Here is a 22,431-nt window from a genome sequence, read left to right on the forward strand (position 1 = left end):
CGTATTTGGGAAGTAAAACTGGCAGACCTTGATGGTAGGTTGGAAGATGGGGATTGGGGAGTTGAGGGTGGGAAAGGAGTCAAGATGGATTCCTAATTTCTGTGTTACAAATTCAGGTGCCCTTTGATTATATGGGGCTCAGCAAACTGGAGATTTCTTGGGAGTTATTAGCATGTCTGTGATAGTTGAAACCAATGGGACTTAAAAGTCCTTTTCTAGAAGAGAAGAGAGAGTAAGAAATGAAAACTAAGCATGTACCTGAGGAATCTCAAAATGAAGGCTGCAAAAGGAAGAATTAACAGAGAACTACAAGGGAAACCAGAAATTGGCATGGTCACAGAAGCCAAGGTGTGGAGAGTTTTAAGAAAACTTGGTGATCACTGGTGTCTAACTAAGATGGAGAATGAGTAGGCTCATTGGGTTGGACATCTGGGAAATCACTGGCTCACTTGAGAACAGTGGTGTGGTGATGCCAGCATCCGGATTGCAATAAATAAAAAAAAAATCGTGGGTAAGAAAATGGAGAATACTCTCCTGTATAGTTTGAATGACTCAAGGATCATGTTAAGTTCTTCTTACACCATTAATATCCTTCTTCAGGTTTGGAGGTCTATGGACCTCAAGGGAGAAGCAGGCCAGATAAATACCAGTTATAGTCCAATCACTAGTTTCCTAGAAGGTGGAAAGTGATAAGATCAAACAACAAAACTGGAGAGGTAGAGCCAGTTGGAGATAAGAATGAAAAGATGTGGGGCACCTGGGTGGCTCAGTTGTTAAGCGTCTGCTTTGGCTCAGGTCATGATCTGGGGTCCTGGGATCGAGTCCCAGTTGGGCTCCCACTCCCTCTCCTTATGTTCCTTCTCTCGCTGTGTCTCTCTCTGTCAAATAAATAAATAAAATCTTTAAAAAAAAAAAGAATGAAAAGATATAAAGAAGGTGAACTAATAAACTAATCAATAGTATCTCCTATTTTACTGGGAATATATGTGATTTCCCAGATTCTTCCAAATGCAACTAGGAATAAAGAAAGACTGGAAGCCTGAGCATGGAAGCAAGTCAGCTATGATTATTACACCTTAACTCAGGAAAAAGTACGAGAATATAGAATTGAAGACCAATTTCAAGCATGAAATTCTGCATTCAGTATACTTAATGTTTCATATATATGCAATATAAGAGTTTCTAATAAACAGAAATATGTCTCAACATAAATTTTTGTAGGAATTATTAATATGAAGTTTAGATACTTTAAGAGTTCTGTAAGAGCGGATACATGAGAGAGGGACGGGGACAGGGAGAGAGTAATTCATGAAACCAATTACATGGGGCAATGCTTTGAAGAATGTTACTATTTGTGGCACTGCATGAACCAAGAGTTTGGTGTTGACCTTTGTATGTAAATGGTGGTCATATTATTTATGTAGTGATTCTCCCTAATGAGGTACTGCCTCGACATTTTCTGAATTATTCCTAGGGGATAATCAAATGTGTGTTAGTGTGTTATAAATCTGCATTAAGACCTCAGAAATATATGTGATATTAAGGTCTACTGCAATCATATTTGGACTTAGAGGTCATTAAATAACAAGGCAAATTTTTATATATTCTTGCCTCGATTCACACACTCAGCAAGTCCTCTTAGGTATTTATTAAGCTTTGGGAGATGACTGGCTATTAAGCCAGAGCTATAGGAGGAGGTAGAATATTGTTAGTGTCCCTTTTTCAATTAACTTAGTTGAGTTAGTTTAACTTAGTTTGACTTATTAACTTAATTTTAGGACACCTGAAAACTAAGAAAAAACCCAAGTATTAAAAGTACCCAGTAAGGACATATTAGTGTGATGTACATTTTATTATGTATGCCAATGATGAATAAGAATTTTTTTGGAAAATTTTGGATCAAAGTTTTGCGGTAATAGTAAATCTTTAGTCATGTCTTCAAGGGTGTGATTTATACAGAGAGACATCAGGGAAACAGCATGAGCTAAGCCGTGGAGATGGAAACAAATAGCAATGTTTAGGAAGAAATGAGGAAACTGATGAGCTTTTTACAAGAAAGAAAGAAACAACAACTTCTGTATTTGTTCTTGTTCTTAGTTGTCAATTCAGTTCAGCTGCATTTGTTTTGGTAAAAAGAAATTGAAGAACTCCTAGGTCTAAGGTAAAGTAACTTGGTATCTCAGGAGGTCTCTCATAAGACTGTTAGCTGAGACTGAAAACAGTGGATGCATTTTACACATAAATATCTTTAAGCCTTTCGAGTCAATTACAGTTTTAAACATAAAGTACTCATAGAAGTCAATATATAGCACTATTTTATGTCAGATTGGAAGAAAAGTTCCTAATTAAATTTCTTAGTCTTTAAAATTAAATCAAAATCTTTTCTTGTATTTTACCAATATTCATTTTGTAGTATCAACTAATTTATTGATTACTGTAGATTGTTATATTGCTTAGTACCCACTGTTTATAGATTTTTGAGTCTGCTAACAATTTTGATAACAGAGGGAACACAAAAATGCATGTTAGTTTTGTCTCCGACTTCAATTGTCCATGTACTCACAAACAACAAACGGTAAGCAGAGGCACCGAGAGTAAAATCACCAACAATGAAGTTTTGTACTTCAGTGGGTAAGAAGAGAAAAGCTTTGTTGTCAAATGACATTTGTTAAGTTTAATATTTGTTATATTTTCCTGGAAAAGTTCAGAAAAATCAAACTTGTGAAGGACAGCTTTGTAAATAAAATACGCTAGTCAGTTGTACCTATGAACTGAATAAGAGGAATGATGGAATGTTCTTTCCCCATAGCTTTAGGGAAATAAAATAATCATCTGGTCCCATTCCCAGCTGTGTCTCCAGTTCAAATCCATTTTTATCTTGAACTAATAATGATGCAAGTACCATTTATTGACAGCTATCTATGCGCCAGACACTGTTTTGCACTTCTCATGTGTTGGCTCATTTAACCAACATAATAATTCTGAGTTAGCCACTGTTTTTCTTCATTTTACTTATGGGGCAGCTGAGGCTCTGAGATGTTAAATAGTTTGCGCCAAATCACACAGCTGGTAGCTAGTAGGAAGTGTAATCAGAATTTGAATTTAGTAGTCTGACTCCAGAGATAACACTGACCCACTGAACTATTTTATCTCTCCATGTTCTAAAATACTACAGAAATCATATCGTGCCCTAGCTCAATAAACCTTTTACTTGTCTGATCATTTCAACCTATATTGCTATTCAAGACCTTAATTAATTATCACTTTATTCATCCAATTGTATTTCCCATAAAAACTTTTACTTATGTATATATTCAACAAACATTAAATATATTCCAAGAACTGTGCATGGTACTAGGGTAGCAAAGATGAATATGCTATGGTTTCTGATTTTCAGGAACTAAAAATTAATGAGGAGCACTGACAAATAAATTAATTAGTATACTTTTTCTTTCCCTACTTCATTGCTTCTGCTAAGTTCTTTCTCTGTTTGTGTGTCTGGACCTTTTGCTACCACAGTTCCTCTTGTGAGCCATATAGATCTGTTTGAATTAATAAGTCAACATCCACAATAAAATGCCCATGCTTAGAAATCTCAAATTCCTGGCTACCTCACAAGATGTTGACTATCCCACAATGGACTAACTTTATTTCTAGCACTATTTAATACTTCATTGACTTGAGTAGGTATTAGTGGTTTTGCAAATGCAAAGTATGGTTATTTTTTCATATGGGGAAAATTAAAAATATTTATTATGTCTTCCAGAAAGTTGTAACTGTGAGCTTATAGCCTACCTATTATAAATGGGATAAAAATCATTGATTGGTTGGATAATTGACTTTGAACCCAGGGATTTCAGAGAGACTGGAGGCAAGTAAGAATGATGGTTGTTATTGGAATTAACCTCAAAAGGACAATGAGGAGAAAGCTGTAGGAATTCTTGTCCCATGGTCTGAACTTCTTTTGTGAAGAAAATATTTTTTTATGAGTGTTTCCATTTTTATGCCTTTTTAAGTGCTGTTTTCTCATTTGGATCACCTACCCCTTTCTATCTCTCAATTTGATAAAAATCAATCTTCAAAGCTTACTGTAATCTTGTAATCTGAATGTCTCAAACAGGTATTGATTTTCTTAAAATAATTGTGAGGGATGTTAAAGTCATGTTCTCTTTGCCTTTTTAATAGAATAGCAGGAGTGATGATCAAAATTACACTCCTGAAGTAAATATCTAAGGCCCTTAGTTTCACTATAAAGTTGCAATTCATATACTTGTTAGATTTTTAAAAATCTCTCTTTCATTTTTTCATTTAGATACAATTCTTTACCTCTGCCAAAAGTTGAACATCTGTTACTTCGTTTAAAAGGTCAAAATTATTTGGATAAAATTAAGAAATGTAAAATCAGTTTGCAGCTTGGAGGCTTCCTATGTGAGTGGACATGGTGCGGAAGGAGAAAAAGAGGATCCACATATGTGTCAGTTCTCAAGTACAGATGTATAAGTCAATAAATGAGCAGACAAATATTAAAAATTAGATAAAGATGCAAAGCAAATATATTAAGTTTCAAACACCAGGGGTAATACCTTATTGAAGTTCAATAGAAATAAATCATGACTGTGAACTAGAGTGATGAGAAAGACTGTGTAGAGGAAGTAACATTTGAGCTGAACTGGAAAGAGACTTTTTTATTGCAAGAGAAACCCTGAGAGGCTTTGCATTTGAGATAAAAATTTGAGTGAGAACGTGTAGCCTACGATAAACAAGACATGTGGGAAACAAGGTTTTCATGAAAAATACCATAATATTTTGTCATTGAAAGAAATTAATTTTTTTTTTTTTTAGATAGAGAAAGAGAGAATGTGAGTGGGGGGAGGGGTAGAGGGAAAGAGGACCTTAAGCAGGTTCCACACTCAGTGCAGAGCCCAACATGGGGATCAATCTCATGACCCTGAGACAATGATCTGAGCCGAAATCAAGAGTCAGATAACTGACTGACCCACCCACGTGCCCCCCAATTTTAAAAATTTTTAAATTATTTTTTAATTTTAAGTTATGCTTCCCTGTTGCCTTTGACCACAGTGTAGCTATCACCTCATGGAAAAAGAGGTACGGCCTGAAAGAAAGGTTAGTTCTGATTAGCTTTACCTTTTAAAGCTAACTTCCTTGAGGGTAAAGGGATGTAGTCATCTTAAAGCAAGACCTATGGGAATAGAAATGTATTTTCCAAAGTCCAAAAGGATCCCTTTGCATCTCTAAAGCAAAGCCCCCCAGGTTTAATCATGGATCATATTCATAGTGGAAAATGAAATGTAAAGAAAGTACCCAGCTGACAGAGTGAAAGAGGAAATCCTGTACAATTCCGGATAGTAGGAAAAGACAGACCAGCTTTGGAGATCAGAGACAGATGTCCTTGTTCATCTCTCAGGATAAAAATCCCAGTCATGTAGGGTGTAGAAACATCCAGATGGATTAAGAATGGGGAGGAAGGTGACAAAACCTTTACTCAGAAACCTTAGACTGGTTGATGTAAACTCTGAAAGCTCTTGGGTTGTTGATTTCCCGTCTTTGTTCATGTGGCTAGCAGTGAAGAACAGAAAGGAGAAGAGAGAAGAGGACTAGCAAGATGGCTTCAGAGGACACTTTCAGAGTTCTCCCTGAGCTCCAGGTCAAGAGGAGGAGACCCAGGAGCTCCTGCATGCCCTGGGAGGGACATGGAGGAAAGCTGAGAATGTAGAGTTAGGGAGTTGCCACAGTGAGGGCAAAGGGACCCCATAGCAGAGATGTGATGTCCTAACCTATGCTGAGTCCTGGAGGAGGAAGGAGGTGGGACTCAGAGGATCCCAGAATGGAGGGGGGCTGGATCAGTGGTGGAGGGATGATGGCTAGTCTCCTAACCATGCTGAAAATAGACCCCAGGCTGCAGAAGCACAGTATTCTCAGTGTCCAGCCAGGAACCCAGAGGAGGGCATCGGGGGTCCACACACAGTAACTGCCTTCTAGCCATCGTGCTGAGGACACATACTCTTCGCTCAATATCCAGGTGCCACCTTAATTGGCAAGAGAGAAAAGTGAAACTTGAAAGAAGAAAAAAAGTCCTTTTGGGGAATTTGAACCTAAATTTGACTATATCTAAGCTAAAAAGAGACTACACTTGTGAAAAAGAAAGTTTAAGCCAGAGGAAATGAAAATGCCTTTAAAAAGCAAATTTAAGAGTTTATTATCATTGTTTTCTAGTTTTCTTTTATTTGTCCCCTATGCAAAAGGATGGACCAGTTATAGATTACTTATAAAAAATAAAGAATGCTACATTTTTTACTCATCTGACTTATAACTAGTTCTGTAACAGTCTGCATATGTTTTGGACACTTTGAATAAACCAAGCCTCCTGGAGTAGAGTGTTCATGTTAGGAAATAGTGATCCATAGACTTAGAAATATATAAATATTTGTCTGAATGTGGGAACACCAATACATTGAAGCTGGATCTGGAAATATATTCAATGTGTTTTATATGAAAAAGTGCTTTAATTTCAAAAGTTCCAGAAGATGAAACACAGAAATGTTGGATGAGTTTTCCTCTGGCTCTGGCTTTATCTAAGCTATGGCAATAGTCCATCCTGGAGATTCTGAGTTAGGATAGTGTGACATGATAGGTCATATGATGCTTTAGTCCTCCAGCAGAGTGTGTGTGTGTGTGTGTGTTTGGGTATGTGTGTGTACATAAGTTTATATGTGTGCATTTGTATGTTCATGTGTATATGAGTATGGGTGTGTGTGTCTGTATGCATGTATACGTGTGTCTGTCTGTCTGCATATATGTGTACCATCTATAAAAAGCTGCCACGGGCTGACTCTATTTTTTTGTGAAAATGTAGTCATGAAAACCACATACTGAATCTGAGACTCATAAAGGAGATCATATGTTTCCTACCCAAATGATGTTATAATTTTGGTTTAAATTTAAGATACAGCATCAAATCCTAGTTGTAATAAGAACTGCAACTACAAAGGGAAAATTCAGTTGCTACAAAATTTTATAATAATTTAAAATAACAAAAGTACATCATGATAGTATTAACTATGGATGAAAGTATTATATAAAATAATTATAGGCAGAACTCCAATATACTATGAACTGTATGTAAAATACTCTACATACAACTTAGCTGTATGTATCATAAATTTGAACAAATATTAAATTATGATAGCTATTCAGCTTTAATTCATAATTTTACTAGCCATTTTGAAACTGGGAAAACACTTTAAGGAAATATTTGAATGACCAGGTGTCTTAAAATAAGGTTGGTTGAAATTTTAATTGTCTTATATATATTTTGTTCAACTAATCTTCAACTAATTAGTTCAACTAATCTTCAAGTCAGGTTATTTAATGTAAAATTACCCACTAAAGTAATTCTTTCAGGCTTCAGTAAGAATTTCATTCTAAATAATTTGGAGAAAAGAAAAATCACTTGAATGTTATATTTGTTATCAATAGCTTTATAACCAATTACCATACACTTACAGTCTTAAGACAATACACATTTATTATCTCACAGTTTCTTCAGGTCACATATCCGCCCAGCCCAGTTATTTTGGGGTTTCTTACAAGGTTGTAATCAAGGTGTCAGTCAGGGCTCCTGATGCTCAACTGGGAAAGGATCTCCCTTCAGGCTCAAAGCGTTGTCGGCAGAACTCGGTCTCTCAAGGGTTTCCGACTGAGGACCTCAGTTCCTACTTGGGTGTTGGGGTGAAACCACCTTGCGTTTCTTGTCACATGAGCCTCCACAACAGGTGATTTATTTCATCAAAGTGTGCAAGTCAAAGGAACACAAACAAACAAATAGTAGAGAAAATGTGCTAGCAAGATGAATGTCATGTTTTTTAAAAAAACCTAATCACACAAGTGATATCCAATCAACTTGGTTTCATTCTACTATTTAGAAGATAAGTCATTTTATTCAGCCATACTTGGAGGGGAGAGGATTGTACAAAAGGATAAGGAACTAAAAGCAGGGATTATGGAACATCTTAGAGTCATCCTGACACAGATGTGTTCAGCATTATTAACCTTATGTAACTTTTCTTGTTTTCTTTCTCATGTATGGTGCTCCTGAAGGGCGAAGGAACAATGTTGTGAGTGGAGAAAGGACCAGAACATATGTGCTTTTTGCATTGTTCATCCAGCAGAGTGGTAGGATAATGAATGATACAGCCGTAAGATTTGTGCTTTTGTCGTACTAAAAGACATTGTAATAAATGGTCATGGCAGAAACAATTTCATAAAGATGATAAATCTCAAGGGGAAATGTTTGCTTTATTAATCATGGTGTTGAGTGGGGACAGAAACTGAGAATAAGTTCAGTTGTACTCTAGAAGGACTGTGGATAAGGCTGTAGTTAGGAAAGGTGGGAGAATTAGAAAAGACGGGATGCAAAATCTGGAGGAGCCTTAGGGAGCAAAAACTGATGAAACACCCAAAACCTTTAAAGGTGGTTGGGGCAAGTTTTGCCGTTCAAAATTCAATTTAGTCAGGATAGATAGTCAAGGGTGCCTGGGTGGCTTAGTAGGGTGAGCATCTGCCTTTGGCTCAGGTCATGATCCCATGGGCCTGGGATCAAGCTCTGTGTTGGGCTCTCTACTCAGCAGGGAACCTACTTCTCTCCCTCTTTCTGCCCCCCCCCACCTTGTGCTTGCTCTCTTTCTCTCTCTCTCAAATAAATAAAATTTTATTCCTTTAAAGCAAAAGATAGTCAAGAGACTCTCTCTTCCATAGTCTAATGAAATTTTCAGGAAAAATATCCATTGGATATCATTTGGAATGAGGGTGTATGATGAGAAATGTTAGTGAGATTGGTGTTACGGTAAAAGCACAGTAGCTCCTGCAGACTAAGCAATCTTTGTGAAACATAGAATTAATCAGCAATGTAATATGAATAGAGTATCATGCTATGGTTGAGAAAACATCACCTTAATGTTCAAATCCAGGCTGCACAACATATCAGCTGTGTGACCTGATCAAACTAAAGTCTGGTTCAATTGTCAGAATCCATAGGCTTAACTTGGCCTACACTATTGTTTTAACTCCCAAAGCTGCTTAACCTCTTGGCAATATTCAGTTTTCTTATCCCTTCCATTTTATTCATCTAAGGTACCTATCTGTAATGCAGCTAAGGGAAGAAAAGAAGGCTTAGAGCAGGGGTTCTCAGCTTCAGCACTACTGATATTTTGGACGTTATTGACACTCTTGGTGGTGAGAGGCTGGCCTCTACCCACTAGATCCCAGTAGTATCCACCACTCTCTCCCCCTCAGTTATGACAACAAAAAAAATGACTTCAGACATATTCTGATGTCTCCTTGTAGAGGGAGGTGGAGGGGGATGAATTGCTTGTCGTTGAGAATGATTGCCTTACAGGGTCCTTGTGTAGGGCAAAATAAGGTGTAACATCTGAAAAGCACATAAAAGCGTGATTAAAACATAACTGACACTGAACAAATGATAGTTTTCCTCTCAACTTTTTATATTGGAGAATAGTATTATACATGGAATTAACTTGATATAAGTTTATTGAAACACAGAAGGTAAGTAATGCTATGCTAATAATAATTTATATGAGCACTGATTTGGGAAATCATTTGTTGTAGGCATTAATATGTATATATATAAAAGCTGACCCTCATCCATGAAGTCAAACCAGTCAAGCTTCAGTTACTGTCTCTTCCAGTTAATACCCTGTGTCTTGGGGAATTGCTTCACATTTTCCAAGGGACCTTATCTATAATATACCTTATTTATCAATGAAATGGAATAACAATGGCATGGATATGGTTTGGGGATGATTCATTCACTCATTCATTCATCATATACCTATTGAGCATCTATTACATTCCAGGGACTGTACAGGAAATATAAGACAGTTTCTACCCTCCTGGAAATTTATTAGTGGAGAATCAAATGATGAACAAATAAATATAAAATGTTCTTACAGAATGTAAGAAATGTTCTGGAGATAAGGAAGGATAAAAAGAATAAGCAATGATCAATGATGCTCCGTTAGATAGAATAGTCAAGGGAGTCCCCTACTAAATGTCAGTATTTGAGCACAGCAGTATGGTCATGTCTAGGGAAAGGGCACCCAGTTAGGAAGCACAGTAATTCTAGAGACCCAAAGACATTAACATTCTTGGGTTGTTCAAGGCACAGAAAGAAGCTAGGGTTGTTATAGAAGGAGTACATTGTATAACCAATTTGTATATCTTTTTGGTTTTTATATTTTTTCTTATCTTGAAATATCCATTTTTAGTAAACCCAAACATTTATATAATAGAGGATATGAGATGAGTTCTTGGGTGATACCATGACACATGACATGTTATAAAGAATAGTTCCATAGAGGCAACTATCCAAGAAAATGAAAGAAAGTTGAAAATGGCTTTGTAAAATTTCATTTGGGGTAGCAGTGTTTTGTGGCTTGAAGTGTAAAGGATGAGAACAGAATGTGAATTCCAAGAAAGCAGCATAGAATGGAAAGAGAATTTATAGTGTGTCAGACAGGGTGGCAACATCTTGTGGCATGTGGCTCTCATCTCAGTGATGGGAAAGGTATGTCTTGTGCTTGCTTCTTGCCTGTGGCACACCACAAGGGAGAATGAGTTGGCAACCACAGCCAAAATACATCAGTAGCAATTTTAGTATATGGGCAGCCATGATCTTTTTTATTTTCCTAAAATTTGATTCTTTTAAGATTCATTCTGAAGGACCGAGTATAAAACAGAATTAAAGAGAGTGTAGAGGGGACAGGAAGAGGGGTAGCTGTGCTACTTAATGCTATTATTGGATTAACCATATTGAATTTAGAAGTCCAACAAATATGACAAGCATGATGATATACTTCTTTATCTAACTTTGAGAAAGCTCTTAAATGTGCATTTAGTTAGCTAAAATTTGCCCAATTGAGAATAGCCCATGATGAGATGAAAAATCTCAATATCACTAGCATGAAGTTGAAAGAGGGAGTAAAGCAAAGCACAAAGGATTTACAATGGAGCAAAAGAACTCTACAGTGTCAAGGATCTCGTGAAGGAAGAATACGATCAAAGCTGAAGACTTAAAAATGACGTCTTCTTAAAAATGAAGATACAATATAAGAAAAGAAAGAGGAAAGGAGGATTGTGGTGGAAGATGTCAATGACCTTGGATAGGTTACAACTGAAATCCAAGAAAAAAGTAAACTAACAATAAAACCTGAGTTTAATCACAGATATCACAGTAATTTACTTCTGTGTATTTGTACCATGTACAATAAGTAAACTGACTTCAGGTAGAGTCAACTCTACTAAAAATAAGTTTAGAACATGGACACCGAAAATTTAACTGCTAGTCTTAAAACTATAGCAATTAGTGTATAAATTTATTATCCTCTCTCCAAAGGACTTATTCTGAGTTGGCAAATTATATTATCAATGCAGAAACACTCATCAAAATGAGCCTGATTAATAATCATGGTCTGGATCAAAAATCAAAATGTCACCAAATATGGCATAGGGTATATACATTAGGTTGATGGTCAAAGTTCATTAGCAGTCAACAAAGTATTAAAGTGCACATAGGGACTTTTCAACATAGGACCTTATTTATTTAACATAGAACCTGTAAGAACATAAAAATTATTTTTAACAGGGTTAACAATTAGTTTAAAAACAAAAAGAGTAGATGTTTGTATGTTGTATCACCCCTAGTGGCTGAAATCATATTTTCTATAACATAAAGGTGGCTAATACAGCCAACAGTCATTCTATAACCATTGGGATGAGAAATGCCTTCTCACTCTTGAGAGATAATAATTACATGAGTGCTTTAGCCAGAGACACATCTCAGGGAAATTAAAATGGAATAAATAAACTTTTAAACAGTAGTAAAAATGATAATCTTTTGTAAGATTTTTGTGGTGATTTATATATTTGAAAAAATTACACTGTTTTACTCATCACCTTATAATAATTGATTTAATCCCAGTCTTTCAGATTAATCAACCTTTCCCTCTGACCTACCTAGATACCATCTCTGCCTTGCCCGTGTCTACACCTTTCTCCTGGCTTGCCTCACATTCTGTTTTCCAGTTGTATTCCTGAACACCTCTATTCCTAAGCTTTTTGCTGATCTCCTGTTTGAGCCTCCCCCTCTATCCCCCAAATCCTGTCCCTAATGCTACTCCTCTGATTCAGTCTCTAGTTCTCTGTTGTCCACAGTGTGTCCTCACTTCAATTAGGGCTGCAACTGAGCTTTCACTTCTATCAGGCCATTGTGCTTATCTAACTTAACCTGACATGAGTCCACATGCCCGGAATTTCAGTAAGTTTCATGGAAGAGAATTGTTCACAATCTCTATCTGTAAAACCTTCCAAGAGTGAGAAAAATTTCGGGGAAAGCCATTATTTTTTGTTGTTGTTTATACAATATAATCTCTTGATTTGTGGTGGGTGAAAATTAAGAAAAATAAAGATACACTGATACAGAAACCAGACTTTGGGTAGTGTCTGGATTTGAATTTGCTAGAAGCAGTAGTATTTTCTTGCAAACTGGAAAGAGAAAACCACTCCCAGATGTCTTAATTTTTCCGACTAACAGAAAAGCCTTCACAATTTACAGCATGATGGGTTCAATTAGCACAAGTCTTGTGATTCATTTGCAATCTAAGTGAACAAATTCTAGCCTAAATTTTTACAAATGTTTGTGGTCATGATATGTTTGGCTCTTGAAGGTCAAAGAAATTAAACAGGAACTGGTAGCTAGCAAAGATATCTCAGGAAGTTTCTTACTCTTTTCAGTTAATAGTAGAAGATACAGAAGACATGTAAACTTAAATTTCTATAAACATTTTCCCTAACTTACTGGTCTAATCACTTTCTTTGTTTATTGATCTCATGTGGTCAAGGAAAGTAAATATTCTGCAACCTGCTCTCTCTCATGTTATTAAAGAGGGAAGCCAGCACAGCATTTAAATTCCACAAGAAATTTTTTTTCCAAATGCAATTCTAAGTTAATTTTTTTTAATTAAGGTCATTCTAAAATTTTACAGCCTGTAATTTTTGATATCTTTATTTTTACTATTTATAAATCTGATTAACTTGTACTATTCTGATGTACCAAGAAAGAATGCTGAACTCATATTTCAGGCATGATCTTAGAAAGAGCACCCAAGGAAGCATGGCCTTAACATTTTTCCTATACCTTTCAACCAGAATTTGTCCTAGCAAATGCTCTCCATTTTTTTCTTTCCTTGTTATAAGGAACTATAGCTGTTTCACATAACCAAAAAAAAATTCATAATATTTTTATTTAAACTTGTCTAATTTCTTATATACTTTCTCAACATTTGTTTTATTTTTAATAATTCACTCAGAATATATAACATCTGCTTAAAATATTTGACCAGATCAGCACTATCAACGTAAATCAACAAACCAATTGCAATGCAGGAAAAAACTGCCATATAATTCTTATGTAACCCTTCACTGAATCACTGTGAAGGGACTTATGTTTGGAAAGCTTTTAATTTTCGTTGTAAAGTTTCCAGAAACAGATGTGAAAATTCACTCATATCCCACATTGTCTAGCTTAAGCAGCTGTAAATTATTTCATGGATTACACTTGAATGAAATGAAAGTCTTGAGATTACTGCATCTAGGCAGCTGTTAGTTCCTTAAATTAAATCAAAACAGTTCTTTGCTTGATTAATTCTTGGTTTAGATTGCATAAAGATAAAGTGCTCACAGTCTTTAGTCATAAATTAGTTCATTTTTCTCAATAGTGTCCCTGTGAGTCAAAGGTTGCCACACAATTTTATAGGCTACCTTTAAAAATAAATAGCTGTGGTTTCTATGATGGAAAAAAAAAAAAAAAACCAACAAAAACCAAGTTTGACACTCTCTTTTACAATACAATATTAACATAATGTATCATTTCACCTGTAGAGAAACTTAAAATAAGAACTGACCCTGCTTGATTTTAACTGCTAGGCTGAGAACTGTATCTGCTTTTCTCCCCAATGTGGTCTCTTGCTTCACTCCACACTCTCTTCCTAGCCCTAGGCTTACGCTTCTGTTGTTTACCAAATATCCGGTTGGATATCTGGAAGACAACTCATCTCAGCATGGGCCAAACCAAAGGTATTCTCTCTTCCTATATGCTCCAAAAAGCTAGTGTGAAGATACCTACTAGGATTTCACTTTCAATCACGAACCCTATTGAGTCTTGCTCTAACTTGACCTTCTAATACATTTCTCTCCTTTTCCTTGTGACTTTCTTGCTCTAGGCTTCAGAAGCTCCTACATTCTCTCCTGATAAGGCTCTCCTTCCTGTCTCATCTCCCTGTTTTTGGTTTTTCTTTTCCAAAGGACTGTTGGCAAGTGCAGCCAATGTATTCAGAAACCGTTTTCGAAAAGCCAATTCCACGTAAAAGATCAATTTGTCAAATAATTAACTGAATTTATCAGATTATGCTGAAGTCTCCCCTGGAGACTGGTGCCTTTAGTAAAGTCTCACAGGAACTCAGGGATATCCTCTAAAAAAAAAAAAAAAAAAAGTCCTATAGTCAGCAAATATCAATGAATACCCTGTGCTAGACACACTACTGAAACACTAAGATTATGATAGGAAATGAGAGAGACTTCATTCCTATCTTGAGGTATCAGAAAAGAAACAATTTTTTAAAAATAAAATTGCAGGGGTGTATGTATGTTGTCTTTTGTGTATATGTGTGTGTGTATCTTCAGGTTATATATATATAGACACTTATAAATATATTTTCATGTAGTGATAAGGGCTATAAGAAAAAAATAAAGCCAAATAGCAGGATAGCAAGTACTGAAAGTAAATAATGTTTTGAATAGAGTCAATGAATATGATTCTGTTATTCACAGAAATATTATTCTTGCATATATTCAGTAACCATTATTTGCATCAATTTAAGGCATGTTAATTTAGTCTAAAGCTCTAAGGCATAGCATAGTTTAATTTATTTGAAAATATAGCTTTTATTAATATATTCATGAACTATATGTTCTAGAATAGCATTGTCCAATAGAAATACAATGTGAGCCACAAACTGGAGCAACATACATAATTTTCAACTTTCCAGTAGTTACATTAAAAAAATGAAAAAATAGGTAAAATTCATTTTCATAATAAAGTTTATTTAATCCACTAGACCCAAACTATTATTATTTCAACAAATAGTCAACATAAAAGTTATAAATTAGGTATTTTGTATTATTTTCTTTGTACTAAGTCTTCTAAATCCTGTGTTTACTTTACTCTTAACAGCATATTGCAATTCAAACCAGTCATTTAAGTGCTCCATAATGACGTGTGGCTAATGACCACTGACTTGGATGGTACAGTTCTATAATATATTGATTATATAAACTATATCAAATACATTGTTTTTTAAGATTTTTATTTATTTATTTGACAGACAGATCACAAGTAGGCAGAGAGGCAGGCAGAGAGAGAGAGATAGAGGAAGGGAAACAGGCTCCCCGCTGAGCAGAGAGCCGACATGGGACTCGATCCAGGAGCCTGGGATCACGAACTGAGCTGAAGGCAGAGGCTTTAACCCACTGAGCCACCCAGGCGCCCATATCAAATACATTCTTGATATTTATTTGCATGTACAATTGCATATTCTTTTTTTTTTTTTTAAGATTTTATTTATTTATTTGACAAAGAGAGAGATCACAAGCAGGGAGGGAAGCAGGCAAAGAGAGGAGGAAGCAGGCTCTCCACAGAGCAGAGAGCCCAATGTTGGGCTCCATCCCAGGACGCTGGGATCATGACCTGAGCCGAAGGCAGAGGCTTTAACCCACTGAGCCACCCAGGCGCCCCCAACTGTATATTCTTATGTAAGAATATCTTAATGAGAAATGCATTTATAGCTATGAGTAATATATTTATGAACTTATTCACTAAATATGATAGTTCAATGTATTGATTTCAATGAAGAGTATTTTATCAAGATTATATATTGTATTACATATAATATATATCTCTTTATTATAGAGATTGTAGCAAAAAGAATTTTTGTTCAAATTATAAAGATTGTTCAAAAAGAATATTTCTAAAAATTTTTATAACTTTAGAAAATTGTTTATTTTAATAAATATACCTACAGTTATCCTTTTAAGACATAGATTTGATCACTTTATCACCCTTCATTATCTGAGGCTAAGTTCTTTTTCAGTGTTGCATCCTAACATCCCTGCGCATTCAGGTTATAGTCAAAGAGCTATATAACATTCCCCAAAATACTATGTACTTTTAAATCTGTGTACATTTTCCTGTTCTTCCATCCTTTCAAAAAGTCCTTTACCACTTGTTCTGGCCTATATTTTTTACTCACTTCTTACTTAATTTATTTAGCTTTCTAATAATTCCTTTATCAAAGAAATTTAAGTTAGAAAACTGAAAATATTCTGTATAATTAAAATAGGGGACACCTGGGTGGCTCAGTGGGTTAAGCCTCTGCCTTCGTCTCAGGTCATGATCTCAGGGTCCTGGGATGAAGCCCCGAATCCTGCATCGAGCTCTCTGCTGGGCTCTCTGCTCTCTGTCCCCCTTTTTTCTCCACCTGACTCTCTGCCTACTTGTGATTTCTATCTCTTGGTCAAATAAATAAATTTTAAAAATCTAAAAAAAAAAGAAGAAGAATCATGAAGTTCTCTGATGAAAAAAATGTATTCCTGATTGCTTTAAGGAAATTTCTCGTTGCCTAGAGTCTCTCCTTAATAGACTGAATTTGTATCTACTTTCCACAAAGATGGTATATGGTCTATTGACTTCATCTACAACACCGGGCTGCCTTTGGTGGGGGGAATATCTTGGAGAATATTTTATTTAGGAAAAAGCCCCTTGGGGCACCTGGGTGGCTCAGTGGGTTAAAGCCTCTGCCTTCGTCTCAGGTCATGATCCCAGCGTCCTGAGATGGAGCTCTGTATCCTGAGTAGGGCTCTCTGCTCAGCAGGGAGCCTGCTTCCCTTCCTCTCTCTGCCTGCCTCTCTGTCTGCTTATGATCTCTGTCTGTCAAATAAATAAACAAAATCTTAAAAAAAAAAAAAAAAGGCCCAAAGGGAAGAAAGGAAAGATGGAAGGAAGGAAGGAAGGAAGGACAAAAGAGAAAGAGTGAGGGAGGCAGAGAAGGAGGGAAGGAAGAAACGAAGAAGGAAACGTTGAAAGCATTGATGTTCTTAGATTCTAAGTTTTCTATATTTAGAAAATGTGCTCAGCATTTCTTCCCTTGACTTATCCGGTATTGAAAGTTCTTTGGACAGGATCTTTCTTAAATTCTTTAATTTGTTTTTCTCTCTCTCTTTCAATTTGTGTAAACTTTCCAAAATTTTTTTAAGTTTAGGCATTTCTGTTTCCTTCTTTTGATTTATTTAATCCTAGACACCTGCTCCCTATAATAAAGTTGTTAAGGAAATGGAGCTATGGGGATCTAGATTTGTATTTTTTTTCCTTTGCAAACTAAACATAGATTATTAGTATTCTTTCATGACTAAACAGGATGCCGGATTCTTTCTAGTTGTTTCACCCTTTAAAGCTTGGGGAGTACTCAATAGTTTTTAGGAGCTTACTGATGTTCTGTGGCAGAACTGATATTGGTAAGGAATGAAAGGTTGAGTATTTCTCAGGATAAGGCTTCTCTCAAGATTTCAAAAGGCAATTGCACTGCCGTCATCACAGCTGCATTGGACAGTTCACAGCTGCATTGGACAATTCACAGCCACCACAGCTGCTGAAGTATTTAGCTTACAGCACCCTAAAGTCTCCAATGAACCAGCAAGTAAATTCTAGCAGTCTTCTCACTCTAGGGTTCCCTTTTTATCCCACACTGTGATAGTTATTCTGAGCTAGGAAAAAAAAAAAAAAAGATGATAACCAGATGTAAATAGGGTAGTTCGGCTATCTTCAAAAGGCCTTATGAAATACCCCTCTTGAATTTGCAAGTAGAAAGAGAATTCTGGCAAGGAGATTCTACCATTTGTCGGGGGAGGAGATGGGGTGGATGGATGGCCTGAGTATGTTTTGATTATAAGTTGTTGGCATGGGGACCTGGAGGTAAGCTAACTAGAAGCATTTGGTTTGGAGAGCATATTTGACTTTCTCTGGTTCTGAGTTGGAAATGGAGTTAAAGGAGGAAAGCGGGCCTTTATGAACCAAGTCCTGAATGTTTGGGGGCTAACTGCTGCTGAGGCTTCCATGGTCGATTCCAACAGAGGTTGTGGATAGTGTTCTAATATCCTGTATGATCTTTCCACTATCTCGTATGTTCAGTGTCTAAGTCCTCTCTTTTAGTCATTCTCTCCTTGCGGGAAGTTGGGCAAAAGATCTGTATCTTCAGTGTTTGATGATTGTTCACTTGTCTCCATAATCAATTGTATCAAAGGGTTTCTTAATCTTTTTAATGTTGTATCATCGTGGTGATCATCTGATAAAGAAGTGGCTGATAGAAGCATTTAAAACTTGCACTAAGTATTATGTATTAAGCTGGTAAAGTTAAATGAACTGGTATCATGACCACTGTGACATAAACAAGAATTATTAAAAGTCCACTTAAGATGCTTCAGAACCAGAAACCTGAATGTCCAACGAAGGCCAAGAGAATAATTCCACAGGTCATAAAGATCCATCTTACAGAACCATATAGCTTTTTCCCTTAAGATGATATATAGCTTTCTCTAACTTAGGTGTTTCATCGGGCCAAGTATAGCAAGAAGTCTAAGCAATGGCAGAGATACCATCATGACTAAGTGCACAAGAAATTTAAATTGTCTATTACTACTCTTGCCAAGGAATGGAGATTGATCTATATTCCATCTAGATTATAAGGGTATAATTTTATAACTTCTGTCAGAGTTAAAATGACACCTGTCTTATAGTCTTTTGTTTGTATGAATCTTACAATTGGAAACACTGTTTTGATTGTTTGTATAAATTCTGAATTTATAACCTCTTGGGTCATGTGCTTGAATAATGAAAGATAGCCTCATTTTTGGAGCTTGTGACTCAATTATAATTTCCAGATTTGATGACTTATAGAATTAGAGTGTCTGTGTACAGATAAATTCTGTAAAACTATTCTTAATGTGCATGAGATAATTAGTGAGACAAGGAAGACTAGTTATTCCAGCTGCAAAGGAAGTAGTATCTGATAAGAACACATGGATATCCAGAAAAAAAGGAATTATTCATCACATGAGGTTAGAACAAAGGCCTCACATTGGCTGGCTTATGTATTTGTATTTCTTTTAGTCTAGATGACAAATAATTGACCCCTTGATTTAAGAAGGTCCCTCTCTTTTTCTGTAAGAAAGACACACTAGCAGAATCACAAATTAATCTGTTTAAGGTCATTTGTCCCTGTAGGTACAAGTGAAAACACCATTGGTTGTAATTCCCTTTGATCTCATTTCCATAGATTGGAATTTCCCTTAGATTTTCATCATTAGGGTCTAGTGAGGAATAACATAGTCCAGCAATCAGTAAGCTTGAAGGTTATTGCTAGGATAATCTGAAATTGGTGTTATTATGATTGTGTTCTAATCTAATTTTAGTAAGAGGGAAATAAAAGAAAAAGGGCCTTTCAGCATGGCAATAATGAGGGGTCTCTAGAAAATGACAAATGATTATAAGTCAGCAGATAAAAAACAAAATAAGAATTAGGCAGGGGTTTTGATCCAGCAGGAGCTGCCCACTATTTCTGGTGGATTATTCTAAAGTTGAGTCTTGGGTCATTGTCTACTGGGAAGATCTGCTGCTTCTAAAGAATCTCTGAGAATCTTTTAGATGAGATTCCCTATTAGGCCAGCCTTCCAATCTGGTTCATTCCAGATTGCTTCTTTAGTCGTGAAATGTGAACCTAAGGACTTATCAGGGAGTTTTACTTTTATATCTGTTGTTAACACTGTCTGATAGAGTCCTTTCCACTGAGGCTCAAGAGCAGTTTTTCCCCAATATATCTTCCAACAGATGAAATCTCATAGCTGAATATCATGAAAGAGGCCATTTAAGAAGACTATTTGAATCTACCCTTAACCTTTAATATTTTGTGATGTCTGTGTACATGAGTATAATATCACAGGTAAAATCCTTAATCATGGGGGCCTTGCAGTTACCAGTTCACAACAAAGCAAACAATGTATCCCTGGAGGAGCAGACCATACTGCTTTAAGGGTAGGTGGGAGTCCCTTTGACTAAAAGAGCTCAAGGGTTCTGAAATCTTTGTTAGTTTTATTTCAAGGACATCATTGATTCTTTCCAGCTTTTCAGAACTTTGTAGGAGGTAAGAGCAATATGGTTTCTGAATAAGGGGTAATACCTTGCAAAGTTCTTTAACAGCATTTCTTGTGAAAGGTGTGCCTTGGTCACTTGATTAAAAAAAGTTTATATTCCCAAGGTCAGAAAAACACAGAATTGAGCAGATTTTTAGCAACTGTAAAGACCATAGCTTTTCAACAAAGAAATGTTTCAACTCATCCTGAAATTCTATAGACATACAATAACTAAAACATAGAAATCTCATGGAAAGTGGAAGGCATGTAAAATCCATCAGAAGGTGTTCAAAGGACCCTTGAAGCTTTGGTTTCTGGCGAGGTCCCATATTTACAGTTTTCCTAGAATTATGCTGGTGACAAGTCCATGTAACTTAAAAAATACCTCACCTGGCTTTTTAAAGTGTACCAGCCTTGCAAATATAAGATAATAACCGATTTATCTGTACTATGATGGGTAGTGTGATGGAGAAATTTAGCTAATATACCTTTGAAATCATCTAGTGCCACCAAGCAGTTGTCTTGAGAGTACCAGAGATTAGGTAAATGAAGCTAGAGCCACATTTTTTTCCATTTTATGTTTTTCAAAATGAGGGACTAAATGTTGATATTTTATAATGGTCTCTTTGAATTCCTTTATGGATTTATCTTTTGAGTTTAGATTGGATCAAAACCTTGGTTAAGGCCATTTGTTTGGCAAAATGATCTGCCAGAGATTATTTCCTTTAGCTTCCATATATACTCTGTGGTCTTTTGTCTAGTTGACAGGCTCACGTAAGTGTATTCTGTCACCTAGACTAATTTTACTTCACGTGGAGGACTGTATTCCAGAGTCAAGTTTAAATTGGTGATAGCATCTTCTGCTACATTTTGAATTTTTGAGGTATGATCTATCAACAAATTTAGGCCAGACTTCTCCATGGGAATCCTCAAAAAAACTGAGTGGGGGTATAGTAAGTTCCCTAACCGAGCTAAGAAAATTGTGAGGTTCTCTTCTTCTGGTTGGGGCAGGAGAGGGGCATATCAATGTGTTGCAGTGGTAAATAGTAATGTGAGGATGAGACACTAACAGAATCTCACAGAAGCTAATTAGCTAGCTGGAAAGTGCCGTGTTCTCAGATAGTGGTAAAGTCTATGTTGTATGAGGGACACAGATCCATAAGATCAAGAGAGAAGGCTATATAACCAGTTTAGCAAAAGTGCCAAGTTTTGAAGGGATGGTTATTGCCTTTAAAACAAGGGGAAGAAGCTTTTGCAACCAGGTCAAGGTGGTGAGTTTTTATGACTCCCATGAAACTGAGTTAAAACTCAGTAGGCTTGCCCAGCTTGCTCATATGCAAGTAGATGAAAAGATTTTAGCTGGTATTGTCTATGGAAGGAGTCTATTGACAAGTCTTCTTCAGATTATAGAAAGCCTATTTAGGACTCACACTAAAAGTTGTCACAATCTCAGGAAAATTTGATACTTGTTTGTTACAATATCCAGTTAAACCAGAAATACTCTTGATTGTTTTGTGAAGGGTCTAAGATGTTTAGATAGTCTATAGCCTTGTCAGGAAAGAATGATTTACCTCCTTAACTAGGCTATAACCTCAAATAATGTATTATGTTTTGGCAAGATTATAATTTATTTTTTTGAAACTTCATGTCCCTCTTTTGTTAAGGATAAGAACAAATAAATGGAATCCTTTTTACCAGAGTCCTTGCCTTCAAAATAAAACAGGAGATCACGTACCTATTCTATCAGGACTGCATTGCAAGGGAAACTTAGCCCCACATGAAAACAAAAAGGAAGGGTTAAGAGTGAAAACAGAGAAGGCTTAATAGAGGTTGTTGCATGGGGAAGTGTCAAGGCAAGCTAATTAGAAACAACTGATCTTATATAATTAGTTTGGAAGACTATGTGTTCTTTGGTTGGCTCTGAGTTGGAAGCAAAGGCAAAAAATAGAGAAGCTGTCAGTCATTGACCAAGTCCTGACCATTTGGGGCTAATTACAGCAGAGATTTTGGTGTGGTTTATCTGAATGCTCACAGAAAGGTGGCCGGTTCGCGTTCCATAGTCATAGATGATGGTCTGCCCATTGTCTAAACGGATTCAGC

General features: G+C 36.2%; 1 protein-coding gene across 1 annotated transcript in view; it reads left to right on the forward strand.

The window, feature by feature from the left end:
• C16H8orf34 (chromosome 16 C8orf34 homolog) overlaps window positions 1-22,431 on the forward strand; it is a 386,725-nt gene that overhangs the window by 227,733 nt on the left and 136,561 nt on the right. The window lies entirely within an intron of this gene.

Source organism: Mustela erminea, chromosome 16, assembly GCF_009829155.1.
Source record: "Mustela erminea isolate mMusErm1 chromosome 16, mMusErm1.Pri, whole genome shotgun sequence".
Classification (NCBI taxonomy): Eukaryota; Metazoa; Chordata; class Mammalia; order Carnivora; family Mustelidae; genus Mustela; species Mustela erminea.